Below are 19,741 nucleotides of genomic sequence, written 5' to 3'. Positions count from 1 at the left end.
AGAAAATACGCACCATTATTCCGCCTTTGAAACAAAAACGGATTTGATAGCGGCGATTTTAAATGATCTTACTTTTTGCATTATCGCAAAGTACAGCCACAGATTAGAAAAAAGTAAAACCAATCTTGAAGGGGACACCCGGGTTTGAACATGGGACCTCTCGATCTGCACTCGAACGCTCTACCACTGAGCTACATCCCCGCATGACAATTACGCTCCTATACAAAAGAAAATACGCACCATTATTCCGCCTTTGAAACAAAAACGGATTTCATAGCGGCGATTTTAAATGATCTTACTTTTTGCATTATCGCAAAGTACAGCCACAGATTAGAAAAAAGTAAAAACAATCTTGAAGGGGACACCCGGGTTTGAACCGGGGACCTCCCGATCTGCATTCGAATGCTTTATCACTGAGCTACATCCCCGCATGACAATTACGCTCCTATACAAAAGAAAATACGCACCATTATTCCGCCTTTGAAACAAAAACGGATTTGATAGCGGCGATTTTAAATGATCTTACTTTTTGCATTATCGCAAAGTACAGCCACAGATTAGAAAAAAGTAAAAACAATCTTGAACGGGACACCCGGGTTTGAACCGGGGCCTCTCGATCTGCAGTCGAATGCTCTACCACTGAGCTACATCCCCGCATGACAATTACGCTCCTATACAAAAGAAAATACGAACCATTATTCCGCCTTTGAAACAAACACGGATTTGATAGCGGCGATTTTAAATGATCTTACTTTTTGCATTATCGCAAAATACAGCCACAGATTAGAAAAAAGTAAAAGCCGTCTTGAAGGGGACACCCGGGTTTGAACCGGGGACCTCTCGATCTGCAGTCGAATGCTCTACCACTGAGCTACATCCCCGCATGACAATTACGCTCCTATACAAAAGAAAATACGCACCATTATTCCGCCTTTGAAACAAACACGGATTTGATAGCGGCGGTTTTAAATGATCTTACTTTTTGCATTATCGCAAAGTACAGCCACAGATTAGAAAAAAGTAAAAACAATCTTGAAGGCGACACACGGGTTTGAACCGGGGACCTCTCGATCTGCAGTCGAATGCTCTACCACTGAGCTACATCGTCGCATGGCAATTACGCTCCTATACAAAAGAAAATACGCACCATTATTCCGCCTTTGAAACAAAAACGGATTTGATAGCGGACATTTTAAATGATCTTACTTTTTGCATTATCGCAAAGTACAGCCACAGATTAGAAAAAAGTAAAACCAATCTTGAAGGGGACACACGGGTTTGAACCGGGGACCTCTCGATCTGCAGTCGAATGCTCTACCACTGAGCTACATCCCCGCATGACAATTACGCTCCTATACAAAACAAAATACGCACCATTTGTCCGCCTTTGAAACAAACACGGATTTGATAGCGGCGATTTTAAATGATCTTACTTTTTGCATTATCGCAAAGTACAGCCACAGATTAGAAAAAAGTAAAAATAATCTTGAAGGGGACACCCGGGTTTGAACCGGGGACCTCTCGATCTGCAGTCGAATGCTCTACCACTGAGCTACATCCCCGCATGACAATTACGCTCCTATACAACAGAAAATACGCACCATTATTCCGTCTTTGAAACAAAAACGGATTTGATAGCGGCGATTTTAAATGATCTTACTTTTTGCATTATCGCAAAGTACAGGCCCAGATTAGAAAAAAGTAAAAACAATCTTGAAGGGGACACCCGGGTTTGAACCGGGGACCTCTCGATCTGCAGTCGAACGTTCTACCACTGAGCTACATCCCCGCATGACAATGACGCTCCTATACAAAAGAAAATACGCACCATTATTCCGCCTTTGAAACAAAAACTGATTTAATAGCGGCGATTTTAAATGATCTTACTTTTTGCATTATCGCAAAGTACAGCCACAGATTAGAAAAAAGTAAAAACAATCTTGAAGGCGACACACGGGTTTGAACCGGGGAGCTCTCGATCTGCAGTCGAATGCTCTACCACTGAGCTACATCGTCGCATGGCAATTACGCTCCTATACAAAAGAAAAGACGCACCATTATTCCGCCTTTGAAACAAAAACGGATTTGATAGCGGACATTTTAAATGATCTTACTTTTTGCATTATCGCAAAGTACAGCCACAGATTAGAAAAAAGTAAAACCAATCTTGAAGGGGACACACGGGTTTAAACCGGGGACCTCTCGATCTGCAGTCGAATGCTCTACCACTGAGCTACATCCCCGCATGACAATTACGCTCCTATACAAAACAAAATACGCACCATTTTTCCGCCTTTGAAACAAAAACGGATTTGATAGCGGCGATTTTAAATGATCTTACTTTTTGCATTATCGCAAAGTACAGCCACAGATTAGAAAAAAGTAAAAATAATCTTGAAGGGGACACCCGGGTTTGAACCGGGGACCTCTCGATCTGCAGTCGAATGCTCTACCACTGAGCTACATCCCCGCATGACAATTACGCTCCTATACAAAAGAAAATACGCACCATTATTCCGCCTTTGAAACAAAAACGGATTTGATAGCGGCGATTTTAAATGATCTTACTTTTTGCATTATCGCAAAGTACAGCCACAGATTAGAAAAAAGTAAAACCAATCTTGAAGGGGACACCCGGGTTTGAACATGGGACCTCTCGATCTGCACTCGAACGCTCTACCACTGAGCTACATCCCCGCATGACAATTACGCTCCTATACAAAAGAAAATACGCACCATTATTCCGCCTTTGAAACAAAAACGGATTTCATAGCGGCGATTTTAAATGATCTTACTTTTTGCATTATCGCAAAGTACAGCCACAGATTAGAAAAAAGTAAAAACAATCTTGAAGGGGACACCCGGGTTTGAACCGGGGACCTCCCGATCTGCATTCGAATGCTCTATCACTGAGCTACATCCCCGCATGACAATTACGCTCCTATACAAAAGAAAATACGCACCATTATTCCGCCTTTGAAACAAAAACGGATTTGATAGCGGCGATTTTAAATGATCTTACTTTTTGCATTATCGCAAAGTACAGCCACAGATTAGAAAAAAGTAAAAACAATCTTGAACGGGACACCCGGGTTTGAACCGGGGACCTCTCGATCTGCAGTCGAATGCTCTACCACTGAGCTACATCCCCGCATGACAATTACGCTCCTATACAAAAGAAAATACGAACCATTATTCCGCCTTTGAAACAAACACGGATTTGATAGCGGCGATTTTAAATGATCTTACTTTTTGCATTATCGCAAAATACAGCCACAGATTAGAAAAAAGTAAAAGCCGTCTTGAAGGGGACACCCGGGTTTGAACCGGGGACCTCTCGATCTGCAGTCGAATGCTCTACCACTGAGCTACATCCCCGCATGACAATTACGCTCCTATACAAAAGAAAATACGCACCATTATTCCGCCTTTGAAACAAAAACGGATTTGATAGCGGCGATTTTAAATGATCTTACTTTTTGCATTATCGCAAAGTACAGCCACAGATTAGAAAAAAGTAAAAACAATCTTGAAGGCGACACACGGGTTTGAACCGGGGACCTCCCGATCTGCAGTCGAATGCTCTACCACTGAGCTACATCCCCGCATGACAATTACGCTCCTATACAAAAGAAAATACGCACCATTATTCCGCCTTTGAAACAAAAACGGATTTGATAGCGGCGATTTTAAATGATCTTACTTTTTGCATTATCGCAAAGTACAGCCACAGATTAGAAAAAAGTAAAAACAATCTTGAACGGGACACCCGGGTTTGAACCGCGGACCTCTCGATCTGCAGTCGAATGCACTACCACTGAGCTACATCCCCGCATGACAATTACGCTCCTATACAAAAGAAAATACGCACCATTATTCCGCCTTTGAAACAAACACGGATTTGATAGCGGCGGTTTTAAATGATCTTACTTTTTGCATTATCGCAAAGTACAGCCACAGATTAGAAAAAAGTAAAAACCGTCTTGAAGGGGACACCCGGGTTTGAACCGGGGACCTCTGTATCTGCAGTCGAATGCTCTACCACTGAGCTACATCCCCGCATGACAATTACGCTCCTATACAAAAGAAAATACGCACCATTATTCCGCCTTTGAAACAAAAAAGGATTTGATAGCGGCGATTTTAAATGATCTTACTTTTTGCATTATCGCAAAGTACAGCCACAGATTAGAAAAAAGTAAAAACAATCTTGAACGGGACACCCGGGTTTGAACCGGGGACGTCTCGATCTGCAGTCGAATGCTCTACCACTGAGCTACATCCCCGCATGACAATTACGCTCCTATACAAAAGAAAATACGAACCATTATTCCACCTTTGAAACAAACACGGATTTGATAGCGGCGATTTTAAATGATCTTACTTTTTGCATTATCGCAAAATACAGCCACAGATTAGAAAAAAGTAAAAACCGTCTGTAAGGGGACACCCGGGTTTGAACCGGGGACCTCTCGATCTGCAGTCGAATGCTCTACCACTGAGCTACATCCCCGCATGACAATTACGCTCCTATACAAAAGAAAATACGCACCATTATTCCGCCTTTGAAACAAAAACGGATTTCATAGCGGCGATTTTAAATGATCTTACTTTTTGCATTATCGCAAAGTACAGGCACAGATTAGAAAAAAGTAAAAACAATCTTGAACGGGACACCCGTGTTTGAACCGGGGACCTCTCGATCTGCAGTCGAATGCTCTACCACTGAGCTACATGCCCGCATGGCAATTACGCTCCTATACAAAAGAAAAGACGCACCATTATTCCGCCTTTGAAACAAACACGGATTTGACAGCGGCGATTTTAAATGATCTTACTTTTTGCATTATCGCAAAGTACAGCCACAGATTAGAAAAAAGTAAAAACAATCTTGAACGGGACACCCGTGTTTGAACCGGGGACCTCTCGATCTGCAGTCGCATGCTCTACCACTGAGCTACATCCCCGCATAGGAATTACGCTTCTATACAAAAGAAAATACGCACCATTATTCCGCCTTTGAAACAAAAACTGATTTAATAGCGGCGATTTTAAATGATCTTACTTTTTGCATTATCGCAAAGTACAGGCACAGATTAGAAAAAAGTAAAACCAATCTTGAAGGGGACACCCGGGTTTGAACCGGGGACCTCTCGATCTGCAGTCGAACGTTCTACCACTGAGCTACATCCCCGCATGACAATTACGCTCCTATACAAAAGAAAATACGCACCATTATTCCGCCTTTGAAACAAAAACGGATTTGATAGCGGCGATTTTAAATGATCTTACTTTTTGCATTATCGCAAAGTACAGCCACAGATTAGAAAAAAGTAAAAACAATCTTGAAGGCGACACACGGGTTTGAACCGGGGACCTCCCGATCTGCAGTCGAATGCTCTACCACTGAGCTACATCCCCGCATGACAATTACGCTCCTATACAAAAGAAAATACGCACCATTATTCCGCCTTTGAAACAGAAACGGATTTGATAGCGGCGATTTTAAATGATCTTACTTTTTGCATTATCGCAAAGTACAGCCACAGATTAGAAAAAAGTAAAAACAATCTTGAACGGGACACCCGGGTTTGAACCGCGGACCTCTCGATCTGCAGTCGAATGCACTACCACTGAGCTACATCCCCGCATGACAATTACGCTCCTATACAAAACAAAATACGAACCATTATTCCGCCTTTGAAACAAACACGGATTTGATAGCGGCGGTTTTAAATGATCTTACTTTTTGCATTATCGCAAAGTACAGCCACAGATTAGAAAAAAGTAAAAACCGTCTTGAAGGGGACACCCGGGTTTGAACCGGGGACCTCTCGATCTGCAGTCGAATGCTCTACCACTGAGCTACATCCCCGCATGACAATTACGCTCCTATACAAAAGAAAATACGCACCATTATTCCGCCTTTGAAACAAAAAAGGATTTGATAGCGGCGATTTTAAATGATCCTACTTTTTGCATTATCGCAAAGTACAGGCACAGATTAGAAAATAGTAAAAACAATCTTGGAGGGGACACACGGGTTTAAACCGGGGACCTCTCGATCTGCAGTCGAATGCTCTACCACTGAGCTACATCCCCGCATGACAATTGCGCTCCTATACAAAAGAAAATACGAACCATTATTCCGCCTTTGAAACAAAAACGGATTTGATAGCGGCGATTTTAAATGATCTTTCTTTTTGCATTATCGCAAAGTACAGGCACAGATTAGAAAAAAGTAAAAACAATCTTGAAGGGGACACCCGGTTTGAACCGGGGACCTTTCGATCTTCAGTCGAATGCTCTACCACTGAGCTACATCCCCGCATGACAATTACGCTCCTATATAAAAGAAAATACGTTATTGCGTAGAAATGTTTGTGATAGTTTTCACTATCACTATCAATGTCTATATTGTCCACATTTTCGTTTCTTCTTCCACGTTCCGGTCTTGTTTTTTGACTATTATGCCGGTCGTGGTGGTGTTGCCTTATGTGGCCTCTACTGGGAGGTCTACCCTCTCTGTGCTGTTTCGTAGCCTTACAGCATCTAGCCCAGTGACCCTTGTTCCCACATGCGGAGCATTCATCGTGATATGCGGGGAACTGTCGTGGTTTGTGGCATGTGTCACAGTCCTTGCATTTCCTGCCCCTGTGTATGCTATGATATTCTCTTCATGCGACTCGCGGATTTGTTGAAGTTGGTTGTTTACGGCTCTGAGGGCTTCGAATTTTCTGCCTTCGGTGAGGACGTCAGCGATCATGTGTCCTTTGGGTTTGCTGTATGGTTCATTCCTGAAGGCTTCATAAGGTGTGGAGGCAATTATTAACTCGATTATTCTCTCAGGCAGCTCTTCTTCGGAGAAGTCGCACTTTAGTGCAAGCGTTTTGGCTCTGTTGACAAAGTCGTCTAAACTTTCGTTCGGTTTTTATCTATACTGCATTAAATGCAGTCTGTGTATTCGGAAGTGCACGTTAGTGTTTATTTGTGCTTCATAAAACTTCCATAGTTTTTGTGGTCACCGTTTTTCTTCGTCTGTCAAACCACTGGCGTTGAGCCTTTTCAGGCCCTCGTCACCTATGCCACGACAGATTTTTCTGGCTTGCTTCACTGTGTCCGTTATGTCCTCGTTCTTTAAATATAAGGTCATTTTTTGGTTTACATAGTGATAATGCTTCACTTAGGTCGGGTTAGTCCATTGCATTTCAGGTAGATCGGTTGCCATTTTGTTTAGGTTGTTTTTTTTTTTATTGAGGTAGTTTAACTTTTCTAAGCACGTGGCTTTCTTGTGGTAGTACCTTGTATTAGACGAGGCAAAGAAAATTACGCTTGGTCTGATATATAAAAAGTTTTAAAATTTCTGTCGTCGACAGAAAACTATCCAGTAGACAGTAGATATTTGAAATATTGTTGAATATCAGTAGTGTAAATTTTTGTACTCACGAAAAAAAAAAAAGCGTTTGGTTGCAAGGAACAGTTATGGTTGACTGACGTTTGTTGTCGTAGTTTTTTTTTTTTTTTTTGTGGGGTGGGGTCGTGTTGGTTTAATTTTGTTTTCTTTTCCGTACGGAGTTTTGTCCAGGCTTTTTAGTGTGTACGGGGTCTATCTTTGTTCGTGGTTGTTTTACCGCCTGCCACCATGATTTGATACGTAGGGCGAAGAACATAGATGGAGACGGGTTAGGAGGGAACGGAACACGTGTGTTTTATTCAGGATAATTACATAGAAAGTAAAATTATTATTAGCTTTGTACTAAGTTTGTTTGCATGTAGTTGGTGTTAGTTTCGTATCATAACACCACTGAACTACATACCCGAATGACAATTACGCTCCAATTCAACAGAGAATACTCACCATTATTCTGTCTTTAAAACGAGACCAGATTTGATAGCGGCGATTTTTCATGATCGTACTTTTTCCTTTATCGCAAAATAGAACATTTGATTGGAAAAATGTAAAAAAACAAATCTGGAAGGGGACACCCGGGGTTGAATCGGTGTACTCTCGATCCGCAGTCTAATGCTCTACCACTGAGCAACATCCCCGAATGCCGATTACAGTCCTATACAACAGAAAATACGCGCAATTATTCTGTCTTTAAAACAACAACGGATTTGATAGCATGGACTTTAAAATAACCTTACTTTTTGCTTTATCGCAAAATAGAACCACTGATTAGAAAAAAAAGTAAAAACAATCTGGAAGAGGACAACCGGCTTTGAACCGGGGACATCTCGAGTTGCACTCGAATGCTCTACCACCGAGCTAAATTCTCGAATGACAATTACAGTCCTATACAACAGAAGATACGAACCATTATTCTGTCTTTAAAACAACAACGGATTTGATAGAGGCGATTTTAAATGAGATTTTTTCCTTTATCGTAAAATCGAACCACTGATTAGAAAAAAGGTAAAACCAATCTGGAAGGGGACAACCGGGTTCGAACCGGAGAACCTTCGATCTAAAGTCGAAATCTCTACCACTGATCTACATCCCCAAACTACGATAACTGATCTGTACATCAGAAGATACGCACCATTATTCTGTCTTTAAAACAAGAACGGATTTGATAGTGGCTATTTTAAAGTCTGTCTTTATAACAGGACGGATTTGATAGTGGCGATTTTTAATGATCTAACCTTTTCTGTTTTTCTTATTTTTTTCCTTTTTTTTTTCAGCGGAACCATGTTGATAATACCGGAAACTATATACCTACAAGTTTATCAGGAAGTGACGTTACGCTAGTATGTTCACCGGTGGTGGAGGTCGAAGTCGGTGTTTCTTTTGGATTTTTGTTTTGTATATTTTATAAACTTTTGCACCCCTGCGCACCTCTTCGCCAACGTAAGAGATGACTATACAATCAAGAAGAGAAAATGGTGGTGGGGGTGGGGAGAAATCCAAGGCACACAATGTTAGAGTTATGGATGTTGTCCGCTGGGGAGGGGTGCACGTGGTTATTACACAGGAACTGGGTCGTTTCGTTGACATTTTATCTGTCGGGCTGAGGCATTGGCTCTGAGTAGTTTACTGGGAAATGCCGATGGAGCTGCCCAAGCAATTTTTACATGCTTTAGGGGAACTTGCTTTACATTTCTTCGCCTTTCGATTTTGTATTACGTCTTTCAGTGGTGGGAAGAAATTAAATACCAAGATCAAAATATATTGGTACTAAGACGTATATCTAGAATCCTTATTCCAATTTTGATTAAATACATATCATTTTTATTTTAGAAAATGTTGGTCTTGTATTCTGCTTGAAGTTAAATGTTGCGGCTTAGTCATCCATACCCGGCAATCGAACTTTCTAAGATAGGTCTGCCGCCGCTATCTTTACTAAATTAAAGCAGACAATTTAATTCGAACTACCGAGATCAAAGTTAGCCTTGTAATGATTACGATTTACTATTAACCCCTAAAAATCGTTAAAAAAATAATTTTCTATATATAAAAAATACTTGATCAATTTACGTTATTTTTGGAATATGATATTTTTGTTTCTTGACGGTGCATCCATTGGCGTTGTATTTTTTTTTAATAGCTTGAATTCTGGACCAATACCACTGATTTCCTGATTCAAGTCTAACCTTTTCCTTGTTGTGGTGATTTATTGACCTAGATTTGAAATATCGCTTGCGTTGAGACAATAATAAGACTTTTAGCGAAATGTCATTTCTAATTGTAATTGATGAGATTGGTACGTTTGTCGCCTCGGCCTGGTGACGATAAATATACACACATTTATGAGTTCACATCACAAGTCTTTAATCTTGCCTGTGCGCCGGAAGCAGGAGGTTTTGTTGCTTCCGGTGCCATTGTGTTTCTAGCTGATAATTACTTAGAACGGGTGATTCATGATTGTAACGTGGCGCGAGTTTAATTGATATGGCATTCAGGAAATAGCATACCTCCATCAAGGCTACCAAAACGATTTCTTCTTTATCCAATCAAGTCTAATCGAACTTGGTCGTCACACACACACACACACACACACACACACACACACACACACACACACACACACACACACACACACACACACACACACACACACAACACACACACACACACACACACACAACACACACACACATACAACACACACACACACACACACAAACACACACACAAATATATATAATTATAATTATTATTTAACTATAATTATCAAGTCCCTTTAAGAATATTTAAGGATGGGCACTGCCTAGGAAATATCAACTAGCGTTCACGACTTTCGCTCGTTTGAACACTTTGGATTGTCTAATGTCTGCGTACGAATTGGTGTTTATTAGTTCTTAATTCCTCCATTCCAGTATCGAGTGTTTCGTGGCCTAGGGATAAATGGCCTTGTGACTGGGTTTAAATCTCCCGGCCAGCAGATATTGTCACTTTTTACACTGATGATTGCGTAAGCATGAAACACTAGTGTCTTTAGGTATAAAAGAATTAGTATTAATTAATCATAATTTTATATATTATTAATATTATTATTAATATTATTATTAATACTATTATTAATATATTCGTAAAATTATCCTCATTCCGGGCAATTCCAATTTTTAGGGCAGTTAATCTAGTTGGCATACAATAAAACCACACGTAATCGCCTAAAAAAGTAGATCCTCACCCATTTCCAAAAGACGCGCCCGATTTACTCCCCGAGCAGAAAAAGAATGATTCACTGTATTAAACCATGAAATGGGGAATCAGTTTACTTTAAATTTAATATACAAAGCTGTGTCTACGTTTTAAATTCTAAAATACTTGAGGTTTTTGTTTTTTTTGTTTTTTTTCTATTTTTGACAATTTTTTCGCAGTGAGTGCACGCAATCGCATAAAAAAAATACAGTATAATTCATAATGATGTCAGAGGGGTATTACCGAATGATGTTAATGTCTGTATATATCAAATCACCTTTTTCTTCACCATATTCCCTCTGCTTCACTTTTGTTATCAAGTAAGACCTTTGACTTACTTGCAGTTTCATCAAGTACTTTTGTATGCAAATCTGATCTGCATTTTGCTAATTCCTACCCTCTGATGAGAAGGAAAGCATTTCTCCGAAACTCCGCGGATTAAGGACGATCCACGTATTAAGTGTTCTCGTAGAGAACGCAACACGCACATTGGCAGCAAAATAACATCCATGAACTGCTGAACTTATTTGTTCAGTGCATGGATGTTATTTTGCTGCCAATGTGCGTGTTGTGTTCTCTACGAGAACTTTATTACCATATTCTCGAAAAGACGTTCTACAATCCCCCACCATAATAGTAACGTTATTTACAATTTTGAATGTGGTTGCGGTGCCAACTACTTGGGTCGAACGACATTAAGATTAGATGGAAGAATCCAACAACATGAACCCAGTAAAATTAGGAATGGAACCTACAGGGCAACTGACGTTGTTGCTAACACATATGGGTCCTCAATTACTGATCATTTACTTAAAAACCCGTCTTGTGCAACGAACTTTAGCACGGACTCTTTTTCTATTCTTAGTTCATTATATCACCTTAAGATCTTGGAGACTATTCATGTTTGACTTAGAAAACCTTCTCTTTGCAAGCAAAGGGAATACCTCCTGGGTTTGAACGTGATTAGTCTCTAGGGTATTCGACCATAACGCTGTTTTATTTTAATCGTTTTCCCACTTTTTTTTTCTCCCCGTAAATTGAATAAAACGCAATTTTAATCGCTTTTTCATTCTTTGTTTTAAAAATCCCCTCGATACAACTTTGAGAAGCGAGGCTCGAAACCGGTCAGCTGGCTCCCCATTTCTCTTTCTTTCCTCTCCTGTTCCCCCCTTTTCCCCCATCTTTTTGGAGAAAAGATTAAAGGAATATATATATATATATATATATATATATATATATATATATATATATATATATATATATATATATATACAATTTACTTTTAATCATGAATAATAAAAGTCTTCCCTTCCTAATTGCAATATATATATATATATATATATATATATATATATATATATATATATATATACATATATATATATATATATATATATATATATATATATATATATATATAATGGTAACACGGGTTAGAAAATGAGGAACAAGAGTATAGAGAGTATTTTATTATATATATATATATATATATATATATAATTTTTGATGTGCAAAATTGAGTTTATGTGCAAATCTGTGTTTATATATATGTTTGCCTGTATCAGCGATGCATTTAGCACTGAAAGTGAAATCAAACGAAGCCACTACCCAAGGCGCCAGGTTGGTGGCCCACCCCATATGTGTGTGAATTTTCGATGCATCTACCCAGCCTCTCCTCGTTAAGTGCACCCGTACATTTCTTTATTTTTATTTATTTATTTATTTATCTATTTATTTATTTATCTATTATTATCTGTTATTAGTTACCTTCTTTTCCTAGCATTGCCTTGTTTGCCTGGTACAGGTACGTGCATGTATATATGTGTATATATATGCTATATGTATATATAGATGTATGTATATATATATGTGTGTGTATGTGTGCATGTATGTATGTATGTATATACGTATGTATGTATGTATGTATATGCTCAATGCACCTGGTTGGGGGCCCGCCCAATATAAACCTTGCGCTGCATTTGCCTAACCTCGCAGTATAATCACAATCATCTGATTACTTTCTTTAATTTTAATATTTTCTTAAATTTTTTAAATTTTTAATTTAAAAATTTTATGTGTTTATATATATATATATATATATATATATATATATATATATATTATTATTATTATTATTATTATTATTATTATTATTATTATTATTTGTTTATTTATTTATTTATTTATCTATTATATATTTCCAGAAGTATTCACCAGGACTAGGAAAATGTACAAAGGCTATAGCAAGATTCAAACTAAACGAAAACACTCTGCCCGTTTTCAAGAAGAAACATAACGTCCCATTCGCAGCAACAGAGAAATTGAAAAAGGAAGTTTCAACAGAATCTGCCAAAGGAGAGAAAAAAAACTGAAACTGCAAAGCCAGAAGCTAAAAACCTCACGCCAAAAGAATTCCCCAAGCCAAAGCAACCCAGGAAGGCTCAAGGGACCCCAACAGATGAAGCATTTCAACAATTTTTACATGCGTATAGGATTACGCCCAACCTGAACACATTAACAGCAGTCTCACCTGCAGAAACGATGTTTGCACAGAAAGTGAGATCCGTTTTTGAAAGCTATTACCCAAACAGGTAAGGCCACTAGTGATCATGTATGTACTCAGTAAACGTTTCATACCAGGCGAAAGAGTGTTTTTCAAAAGTTATAAAAACAACAAATCATTCTGGAAGGTGGGTACAATTACTAAGAGAGTCGGTGACATGGTATATATCATCCAAGAACCAACATATACCCACAAACGTCACCAGAACCAACTAAGATGTCGATCAGTTGAAACCAGAAGACAGTCCACCATTGGAAGATGAGCCGATAGACACTGTCTTCGAAACTTTTGATCTTGAACCTCCTCAACCAACACCTGAACTACGGCAGTCGTTCCGTAAGAGAAAGTTTACCGAGCCATTGATGGTCAACCCTAAAAGGAAGAGGTACTGACAGCAAAAAGCTTGGGAGGGGGTGTTGGAGACGCCTCTCCATGGGATTAATGGACTATCTCATGCCGTCACTTCCTCTGGTGACGTCACTTCCAGTATCGAGTACCGGTTCCCGGTAGTCTGAGATTGGCATGCGACCAAGGAGGTCGGGTGCACACGCCCCACCGTTGAGGAATGGTATAGCTCAACTCGCTTTGCTTGTAATAGATGTGAATACATATTCGTTTACTAAAAAACATGTCTTCCTTCGTTCTTATTAACATTTAACCCCATAACCCTTAGTCCATAGGTCCTGGATATGACCTTAAACTATATCCAGTGGTGAGGCCCCAGCTTGCGGGCTTTGGGGAGTGTGGGGCCACCCTTTAATTGCCATTGTTCCCATGTCCACTCTGACCCGGATTGGTAGTATCTGTTAGGGTCCCAACTATGGGTTAAATAGAAACCGACTTGAAAACAACGAATATATTCTATTAAAAAAATTTTCATCAAAATCTTGGATTCGGCATTAAATAACCTGAAAAGGGTTGATATGCCGTAAAACAAAAGCAACCAACTAATCTTAGTCCATATGTTATGCTTTAAAAAAAGCCAAATACGATTTTGGAAAACCAAACTGCTTATATATATATATATACATATATATATATATATATATATATATATATATATATATATGAGAGAGAGAGAGAGAAAGAGAGAGAGAGAGAGAAAGAAAGAGAGAGAGAGAGAGGGGAGGGAGAGCGACAGACAGACAGAATATGAGAGCGGGAAAATGGATATATGATGACATCACAATGTGTTCAGAAATCATTGGAATTCGTGAAAATTTGCCGTCGAAACATTTGTCGATTGATTCCATTAAAGCTGTTTAAACATAAACCTGTCAAATCTTATTAATATATTGATTGAATGCACAATGTACCAACGTTGGTTCAACGTGTCACCGTTCGTCTACATATAACAATAAACTACTGACAGTTGCTACGTTGGGGATATAGCTCAGTGGTAGAGCATTCGACTGCAGATCGAGAGGTCCCCGGTTCAATCCCGGGTGTCCCCTGTAGATTTTTTTTTTGTATTAAAATCTCTGAAGATATTAATCTTACAACAAAAGAAAGCAAGTCGAAGAAAACAAACGCGACTACATGCATTTGAAGGCATTAATAAGAATCATCTAATTATCTCTCGTGGTTCTCTCTCTCTCTCTCTCTCTCTCTCTCTCTCTCCCGCCCCCGCAAACAGTCTTTCAGAGGTTGAGGGATATATATATATACCCTCTGCTCCACTTTTTGTTATCAAGTAAGATTTTTGATTTTTGTTTCATCAAATACTTTTGTATGCAAAATCCGATCCCGCATTTTGCTAATTCCTACCCTATGATGAGAAGGAAAGTATGGTGCAAGCACTGGCGTAGCTAGGGGGCGGGGCGGCATTTTGAGAGGGCAAAAATAGAAAGTAGAAAAAAATAAATAAAAATAAACAAAAGTTAACAAAAAATATTAAATTTTATACCAAAAAGGTTGTAAAAAGTCGGAATTTTGGGGGGTATCGGAATCAGAGAAAATGTGTCCCTATTTTCTGAGCGCCGGGGGGGGGGGCATGGGGGCGGCATGGGGGCGGCAAGGGGCGGCATTTTGAGATGGTAAAAGGGGAACATCGAAAAAAATGCTAACAAAAAATCTGAAATTTTATATCGAAAAGGTTGTAAAAAATGGGAACTTTTGTAGTTATTGGAATCGCAAAAAGGTGTCCCTATTTTGCGAGCGGCATATGTCAGGGGCGGCATTTTGAGAGAGTAAAAATAGAAAGTAGAATAAATAAATAAAAATAAACAAAAGCTAACAAAAAATATGACATTTTATATCAAAAAGGTTGTAAAAAATTGGAATTTTGGGGGGTATCGGAATCAGAGAAAATGTGTCCCTATTTTCTGAGCGTCGAGGGGGGCGGCATGGGGGCGGCATGGGGGCGGCATTTTGAGATGGTAAAAGGGGAAAATCGAAAAAATGCTAACAAATTCATACTTAAAGGGGAAATTTCATATAAATTTTTATCGAAAAGGTGCGAAAAGAAAGTTGGATATTTGGGTGTATATACACCGACATCAAAGAGGAAATAACATTAGATGCGAAAGTTTGAATTCATTAATTTATTACTGTCCAATTCATGAGGCTAAGACTTTGAAAGTATCAAACGTTTGTTTTTGTAGCATACTTTTTATAACTCCTTGTAAACTTTACAATTGCTAGCTGGGGGATCGGACAAAATCACCCCGGGCAACCCCCACCATCTACTTAAAACAAAAGGAAAACAGATAAAATCTCAAATGAATAAAAAATATTAAAAATCAGTTTTCATATTTTAATTTTAATTTAATTGAATTTAGGAAAATTAGATACCGTAGAACTAATTTTCGCAAGGTATGAAAATTAAGCAACTACAGAATAAATGTTAACTTAATAATAATGGACCAGTTTTGCTACCTAGGAAAAAATGGACGAATTTTCCATGGAAGAATTTTCCATTGACGAATTTTCCGGACACCCAAATGCCGGGGGGGGGGCAATTTTACTACCGCCCTGGGCGGCAAAAGGTCTAGCTACGCCACTGGGTGCAAGTCTATAAATGGGCCACAACAAATCTTTTATACAATAAAAATTTGAAAAAAAATCTTTATAATGTATAAATTGACTTCTTTTAATAAAGAGAATGTGTCTTTGGGTTTGTATTACTGTACACATAGATTCGAAAAAGTTGTCAAAAAAACAAATATATAACGGCGGGTGGTTCTGTTATTTTTCTTTTAGGGGTGGTTTTTATTGTGGCATGGTAGACCAACGCAAAACTTATTTTTAAAAACTTATTTTCTATAGCTTTTCAGATGTTCTGGAAACGAATACTGCATTTAAATTTTTTCACAAATAAACATTTTTCCGAGTATTAAGCAACAATGTGCGCGCTTACGCGTACGACAATATAAAACCTAATACCCGGAAAAATACTTATTTGCGGAAAAATTAAATGCGATATTGGGTTTGTATTACTGTACACATAGATTCGAAAAAGTTGTCAAAAAAAAAAACAAATATATAACAAATAAATGTTATCAAAGGCAAGATAAGTTACTTTTCTACCTAACTGGATATATTTTTCGTGTTTTTATTCAATGTAACATGTTTATTCAGCTCGAAAAGAATACAGTGTTTACCGATGTATTGGAAAATTCAACCTCTCTCTTTAACACGGTAAGTTTGGGAAAAGGTGTTATAAATAATAAACTAGACAAAATACTATTAAAAAACCACCGAATATATGTCAACTTATGTCACGGTAACATATATTGAACGAATTTCTAACAGTATGTTGTCTAGTTTATTATTTATAACACCTTTTCCTGAACTTACCGTGTTAAAGAGAAAGTCGGGCGCCATTTTGAATTTTCCAATACATCGGTAAACACTGTATGCTTTTCGAGTTGAATAAACATATTACATTGAATAAAAATACGAAAATTATGTCCAGTTTGGTAGAAAAATAACTTATCTTGTCTTTGATAACATTTTTTTGTTATATATTTGTTTTTTAACAACTTTTTCGAATCTATGTGTACAGTAATAAAAACCCACGATATTTATTTTCAGCACACACAAAAACCTGTATAAAACAAGATTTTTAAGGTAGGCCATGATTACCAAATAAACACCCCCAATAATAATAATAATAATTAATATATATATATATATATATATATATATATATATATATATATATATATATATATATATATATATATATATATATATATAATGCGTGTGTATCTGGTCGAGATAGGCACGCAAATAAGGTTGTTATAAGTTAGCAGTTGTTTAAAACAGAATTGGTGTCTATTTTTAGTTGTATGGACGATCTTTAATGATTTGGGGATGTAGCTCAGTGGTAGAGCATTCGACTGCAGGTCGAGAAGTCCCCGAGTGTACCCTGCTGACTTTTTTAATTGTAGTCGCTTAATACATTAAGTGTACAATAAATGTTTGCTGTAGAGACGTAAAGCAAAACTACGGTAGACGAAAAATACTACTATTACGACTAATACTAATAAAGAGAGAGGGGGAGAGAGAGCGAGCGACAGACAGAATATGAGAGCGGGAAATGGATATACGATGACATCACAATGTATTCAGAAATCATTGGAATTCGTGAAAATTTGCCGTCGAAACATTTGTCGATTGATTCCATTAAAGTTGTTTGAATTGATATTGATAAACCTGTCAAATCTTATTAATATATTGATTGAATGCACAATGTACCAACGTTGGTTCAACGTGTCACCGTTCATCTACATATAACAATAAACCACTAACAGTTACTACGTTGGGGATATAGCTCAGTGGTAGTGCATTCGACTGCAGATCGAGAGGTCCCCGGTTCAATCCCGGGTGTCCCCTGTAGATTTTTTTGTATTAAAATCTCCGAAGATATTAATCTTACAACAAATGAAAGCAAGTCGAAGAAAACAAACGCAACTACATGCATTTGAAGGCATTAATAAGAATCATCTCATTCTCTCTCGTGGTTCTCTCTCTCTCTCTCTCCCCCCCCGCCCCCGCAAACAGTCTTTCCTTGCTGTTATTACAGATCATTTGAAACCATAGAAGCAAGTATTAGTCTCCCCTCCATCAAGGCCAGAGGTTGAGGGATATATATATATATATATATATATATATATATATATATACCCAAACCTCTGGCTTTGGAAAGCTATTGAACTGAATTTGTGTAGTAGGTTTTGTGACATTTGCCATTAATGTTTCACATTAAACGAGTAGTTTTGTGGGAACATGATGAGAATTAGCAGCGAACCGGATGTTAACGCATCTACCATGAGAGACAAAATGAAAAATCGTCTTTAGCACATGGCTCCACGCATCGCTTCCGCTTGGGAAGAAAAAAATAAGACAACAACAAAATAATTATCGACCAATGGCAGAGCTCCGCGCCTAAAATAAAGGCCTAAAATATCACAGTCACTGGGAGCCGGTTTGCCACTATAAAATAAGGGGACCAAAAAGGAGGGAAGAGGAGATTCGCCCTGCTGCGTCAGTGAACGCACGGACGGATTCTCCCACCCGACCTAAAGAGATGAAGAAGAAAAAGAAATAAGGCACCAGTGAACTGAAGCCGACTACGCTCTCATGTTATGGGCCAAAACGCCTTCAATTCCAAACAATGCCTAATTCACACAAACCAAAGGAAAGGAGAAAAACATAGGAGGAGAAGACGCCGTGCTGCTAGCTGTGGATGAAAGAAGTCGCCGCTTCCAAGTTAAAAGCCAGGACACATATCACCGACAGTAGCACGACCGGACACCCACTTACCACACCCATCGTCCGAAAAGATAAGTACGCTTACGAACATTCATTCCTTGTCAATTCATACATACCTACAAACCTTTTACGAACATTCATTCCTTGTCAATTCATACATGCCTACAAACATTTTACGAACATTCATTCCTTGTCAATTCCTACATACCTACAAACATTTTACGAACATTCATTCCTTGTCAATTCCTACATACCTACAAACCTTTTACGAACATTCATTCCTTGTCAATTCATACATACCTACAAACATTTTACGAACATTCATTCCTTGTCAATTCATACATACCTACAAACATTTTACGAACATTCATCTCCTTTGTTAAATCACATTCCATCCTACGAACACTTTGCCTATTCTAATTAAAACTGTCATTAATAAATAAAAGCGGTTCTCAACCTTCAATATTCGTCTGTCTTTAATTGCATGGAGTCAGATTCTATATACTTCCAAATTTGTCAATTAAATGTATTCTTTGTTGTGACCTCTATGGCCTCATTTCCTTCACCCCTTCTCCATCTATAAACCAACAAAAAAAAACCCACTGGGCCATAGTTTTCAAGATATGAAGAAATTATAGTTTCAAAAAGTGGGGGAATCACTTTTCTATATTAATTTAACGTAAAATTAGCACCATTTTATGGACACCTATTTAGGGCGGGGGGGGTCTGTTATTTTTCTTTTAGGGGTGGTGTTTATAGTGGCATGGTAGATCAACGCAAAACTTGTTTTCTATAGCTTTTCAGATGTTCTGGAA

At 38.3% G+C, this 19,741-nt stretch overlaps 26 non-coding genes across 26 annotated transcripts; 2 read left to right on the top strand and 24 right to left on the bottom strand.

Annotated features, from left to right (window-relative positions):
- Positions 1 to 129: 129 nt before the first annotated feature.
- Trnac-gca (transfer RNA cysteine (anticodon GCA)) lies at positions 130 to 201 on the bottom strand. The gene has a single exon. It is a non-coding gene; the product is annotated as a tRNA-Cys (tRNA).
- A 379-nt stretch (positions 202 to 580) lies between these two features.
- Trnac-gca (transfer RNA cysteine (anticodon GCA)) lies at positions 581 to 654 on the bottom strand. The gene has a single exon. It is a non-coding gene; the product is annotated as a tRNA-Cys (tRNA).
- Positions 655 to 809: 155 nt separating this feature from the next.
- Trnac-gca (transfer RNA cysteine (anticodon GCA)) lies at positions 810 to 881 on the bottom strand. Its single transcript has one exon. It is a non-coding gene; the product is annotated as a tRNA-Cys (tRNA).
- Positions 882 to 1,036: 155 nt separating this feature from the next.
- On the bottom strand, positions 1,037 to 1,108 carry Trnac-gca (transfer RNA cysteine (anticodon GCA)). Its single transcript has one exon. It is a non-coding gene; the product is annotated as a tRNA-Cys (tRNA).
- A 155-nt stretch (positions 1,109 to 1,263) lies between these two features.
- Trnac-gca (transfer RNA cysteine (anticodon GCA)) lies at positions 1,264 to 1,335 on the bottom strand. Its single transcript has one exon. It is a non-coding gene; the product is annotated as a tRNA-Cys (tRNA).
- Positions 1,336 to 1,490: 155 nt separating this feature from the next.
- Trnac-gca (transfer RNA cysteine (anticodon GCA)) lies at positions 1,491 to 1,562 on the bottom strand. Its single transcript has one exon. It is a non-coding gene; the product is annotated as a tRNA-Cys (tRNA).
- A 155-nt stretch (positions 1,563 to 1,717) lies between these two features.
- On the bottom strand, positions 1,718 to 1,789 carry Trnac-gca (transfer RNA cysteine (anticodon GCA)). The gene has a single exon. It is a non-coding gene; the product is annotated as a tRNA-Cys (tRNA).
- A 155-nt stretch (positions 1,790 to 1,944) lies between these two features.
- Positions 1,945 to 2,016, bottom strand: Trnac-gca (transfer RNA cysteine (anticodon GCA)). The gene has a single exon. It is a non-coding gene; the product is annotated as a tRNA-Cys (tRNA).
- Positions 2,017 to 2,171: 155 nt separating this feature from the next.
- Trnac-gca (transfer RNA cysteine (anticodon GCA)) lies at positions 2,172 to 2,243 on the bottom strand. The gene has a single exon. It is a non-coding gene; the product is annotated as a tRNA-Cys (tRNA).
- Positions 2,244 to 2,398: 155 nt separating this feature from the next.
- Positions 2,399 to 2,470, bottom strand: Trnac-gca (transfer RNA cysteine (anticodon GCA)). The gene has a single exon. It is a non-coding gene; the product is annotated as a tRNA-Cys (tRNA).
- Positions 2,471 to 2,625: 155 nt separating this feature from the next.
- Trnac-gca (transfer RNA cysteine (anticodon GCA)) lies at positions 2,626 to 2,697 on the bottom strand. The gene has a single exon. It is a non-coding gene; the product is annotated as a tRNA-Cys (tRNA).
- A 155-nt stretch (positions 2,698 to 2,852) lies between these two features.
- On the bottom strand, positions 2,853 to 2,924 carry Trnac-gca (transfer RNA cysteine (anticodon GCA)). The gene has a single exon. It is a non-coding gene; the product is annotated as a tRNA-Cys (tRNA).
- A 152-nt stretch (positions 2,925 to 3,076) lies between these two features.
- On the bottom strand, positions 3,077 to 3,151 carry Trnac-gca (transfer RNA cysteine (anticodon GCA)). The gene has a single exon. It is a non-coding gene; the product is annotated as a tRNA-Cys (tRNA).
- A 155-nt stretch (positions 3,152 to 3,306) lies between these two features.
- On the bottom strand, positions 3,307 to 3,378 carry Trnac-gca (transfer RNA cysteine (anticodon GCA)). The gene has a single exon. It is a non-coding gene; the product is annotated as a tRNA-Cys (tRNA).
- A 155-nt stretch (positions 3,379 to 3,533) lies between these two features.
- Positions 3,534 to 3,605, bottom strand: Trnac-gca (transfer RNA cysteine (anticodon GCA)). Its single transcript has one exon. It is a non-coding gene; the product is annotated as a tRNA-Cys (tRNA).
- A 382-nt stretch (positions 3,606 to 3,987) lies between these two features.
- On the bottom strand, positions 3,988 to 4,059 carry Trnac-gca (transfer RNA cysteine (anticodon GCA)). The gene has a single exon. It is a non-coding gene; the product is annotated as a tRNA-Cys (tRNA).
- Positions 4,060 to 4,211: 152 nt separating this feature from the next.
- Trnac-gca (transfer RNA cysteine (anticodon GCA)) lies at positions 4,212 to 4,286 on the bottom strand. Its single transcript has one exon. It is a non-coding gene; the product is annotated as a tRNA-Cys (tRNA).
- Positions 4,287 to 4,441: 155 nt separating this feature from the next.
- On the bottom strand, positions 4,442 to 4,513 carry Trnac-gca (transfer RNA cysteine (anticodon GCA)). Its single transcript has one exon. It is a non-coding gene; the product is annotated as a tRNA-Cys (tRNA).
- Positions 4,514 to 4,667: 154 nt separating this feature from the next.
- Positions 4,668 to 4,742, bottom strand: Trnac-gca (transfer RNA cysteine (anticodon GCA)). The gene has a single exon. It is a non-coding gene; the product is annotated as a tRNA-Cys (tRNA).
- Positions 4,743 to 5,122: 380 nt separating this feature from the next.
- Positions 5,123 to 5,194, bottom strand: Trnac-gca (transfer RNA cysteine (anticodon GCA)). The gene has a single exon. It is a non-coding gene; the product is annotated as a tRNA-Cys (tRNA).
- Positions 5,195 to 5,349: 155 nt separating this feature from the next.
- Positions 5,350 to 5,421, bottom strand: Trnac-gca (transfer RNA cysteine (anticodon GCA)). The gene has a single exon. It is a non-coding gene; the product is annotated as a tRNA-Cys (tRNA).
- Positions 5,422 to 5,803: 382 nt separating this feature from the next.
- On the bottom strand, positions 5,804 to 5,875 carry Trnac-gca (transfer RNA cysteine (anticodon GCA)). The gene has a single exon. It is a non-coding gene; the product is annotated as a tRNA-Cys (tRNA).
- Positions 5,876 to 6,030: 155 nt separating this feature from the next.
- Positions 6,031 to 6,102, bottom strand: Trnac-gca (transfer RNA cysteine (anticodon GCA)). Its single transcript has one exon. It is a non-coding gene; the product is annotated as a tRNA-Cys (tRNA).
- A 155-nt stretch (positions 6,103 to 6,257) lies between these two features.
- On the bottom strand, positions 6,258 to 6,328 carry Trnaf-gaa (transfer RNA phenylalanine (anticodon GAA)). Its single transcript has one exon. It is a non-coding gene; the product is annotated as a tRNA-Phe (tRNA).
- An 8,262-nt stretch (positions 6,329 to 14,590) lies between these two features.
- Trnac-gca (transfer RNA cysteine (anticodon GCA)) lies at positions 14,591 to 14,662 on the top strand. Its single transcript has one exon. It is a non-coding gene; the product is annotated as a tRNA-Cys (tRNA).
- A 3,313-nt stretch (positions 14,663 to 17,975) lies between these two features.
- Trnac-gca (transfer RNA cysteine (anticodon GCA)) lies at positions 17,976 to 18,047 on the top strand. Its single transcript has one exon. It is a non-coding gene; the product is annotated as a tRNA-Cys (tRNA).
- The last annotated feature ends 1,694 nt before the right edge of the window (positions 18,048 to 19,741 follow it).

Source organism: Euprymna scolopes, chromosome 18, assembly GCF_053919585.1.
Source record: "Euprymna scolopes isolate OS-2025 chromosome 18, ASM5391958v1, whole genome shotgun sequence".
NCBI lineage: Eukaryota > Metazoa > Mollusca > Cephalopoda > Sepiida > Sepiolidae > Euprymna > Euprymna scolopes.
This window is presented reverse-complemented; position numbering and strand designations above follow the sequence as displayed.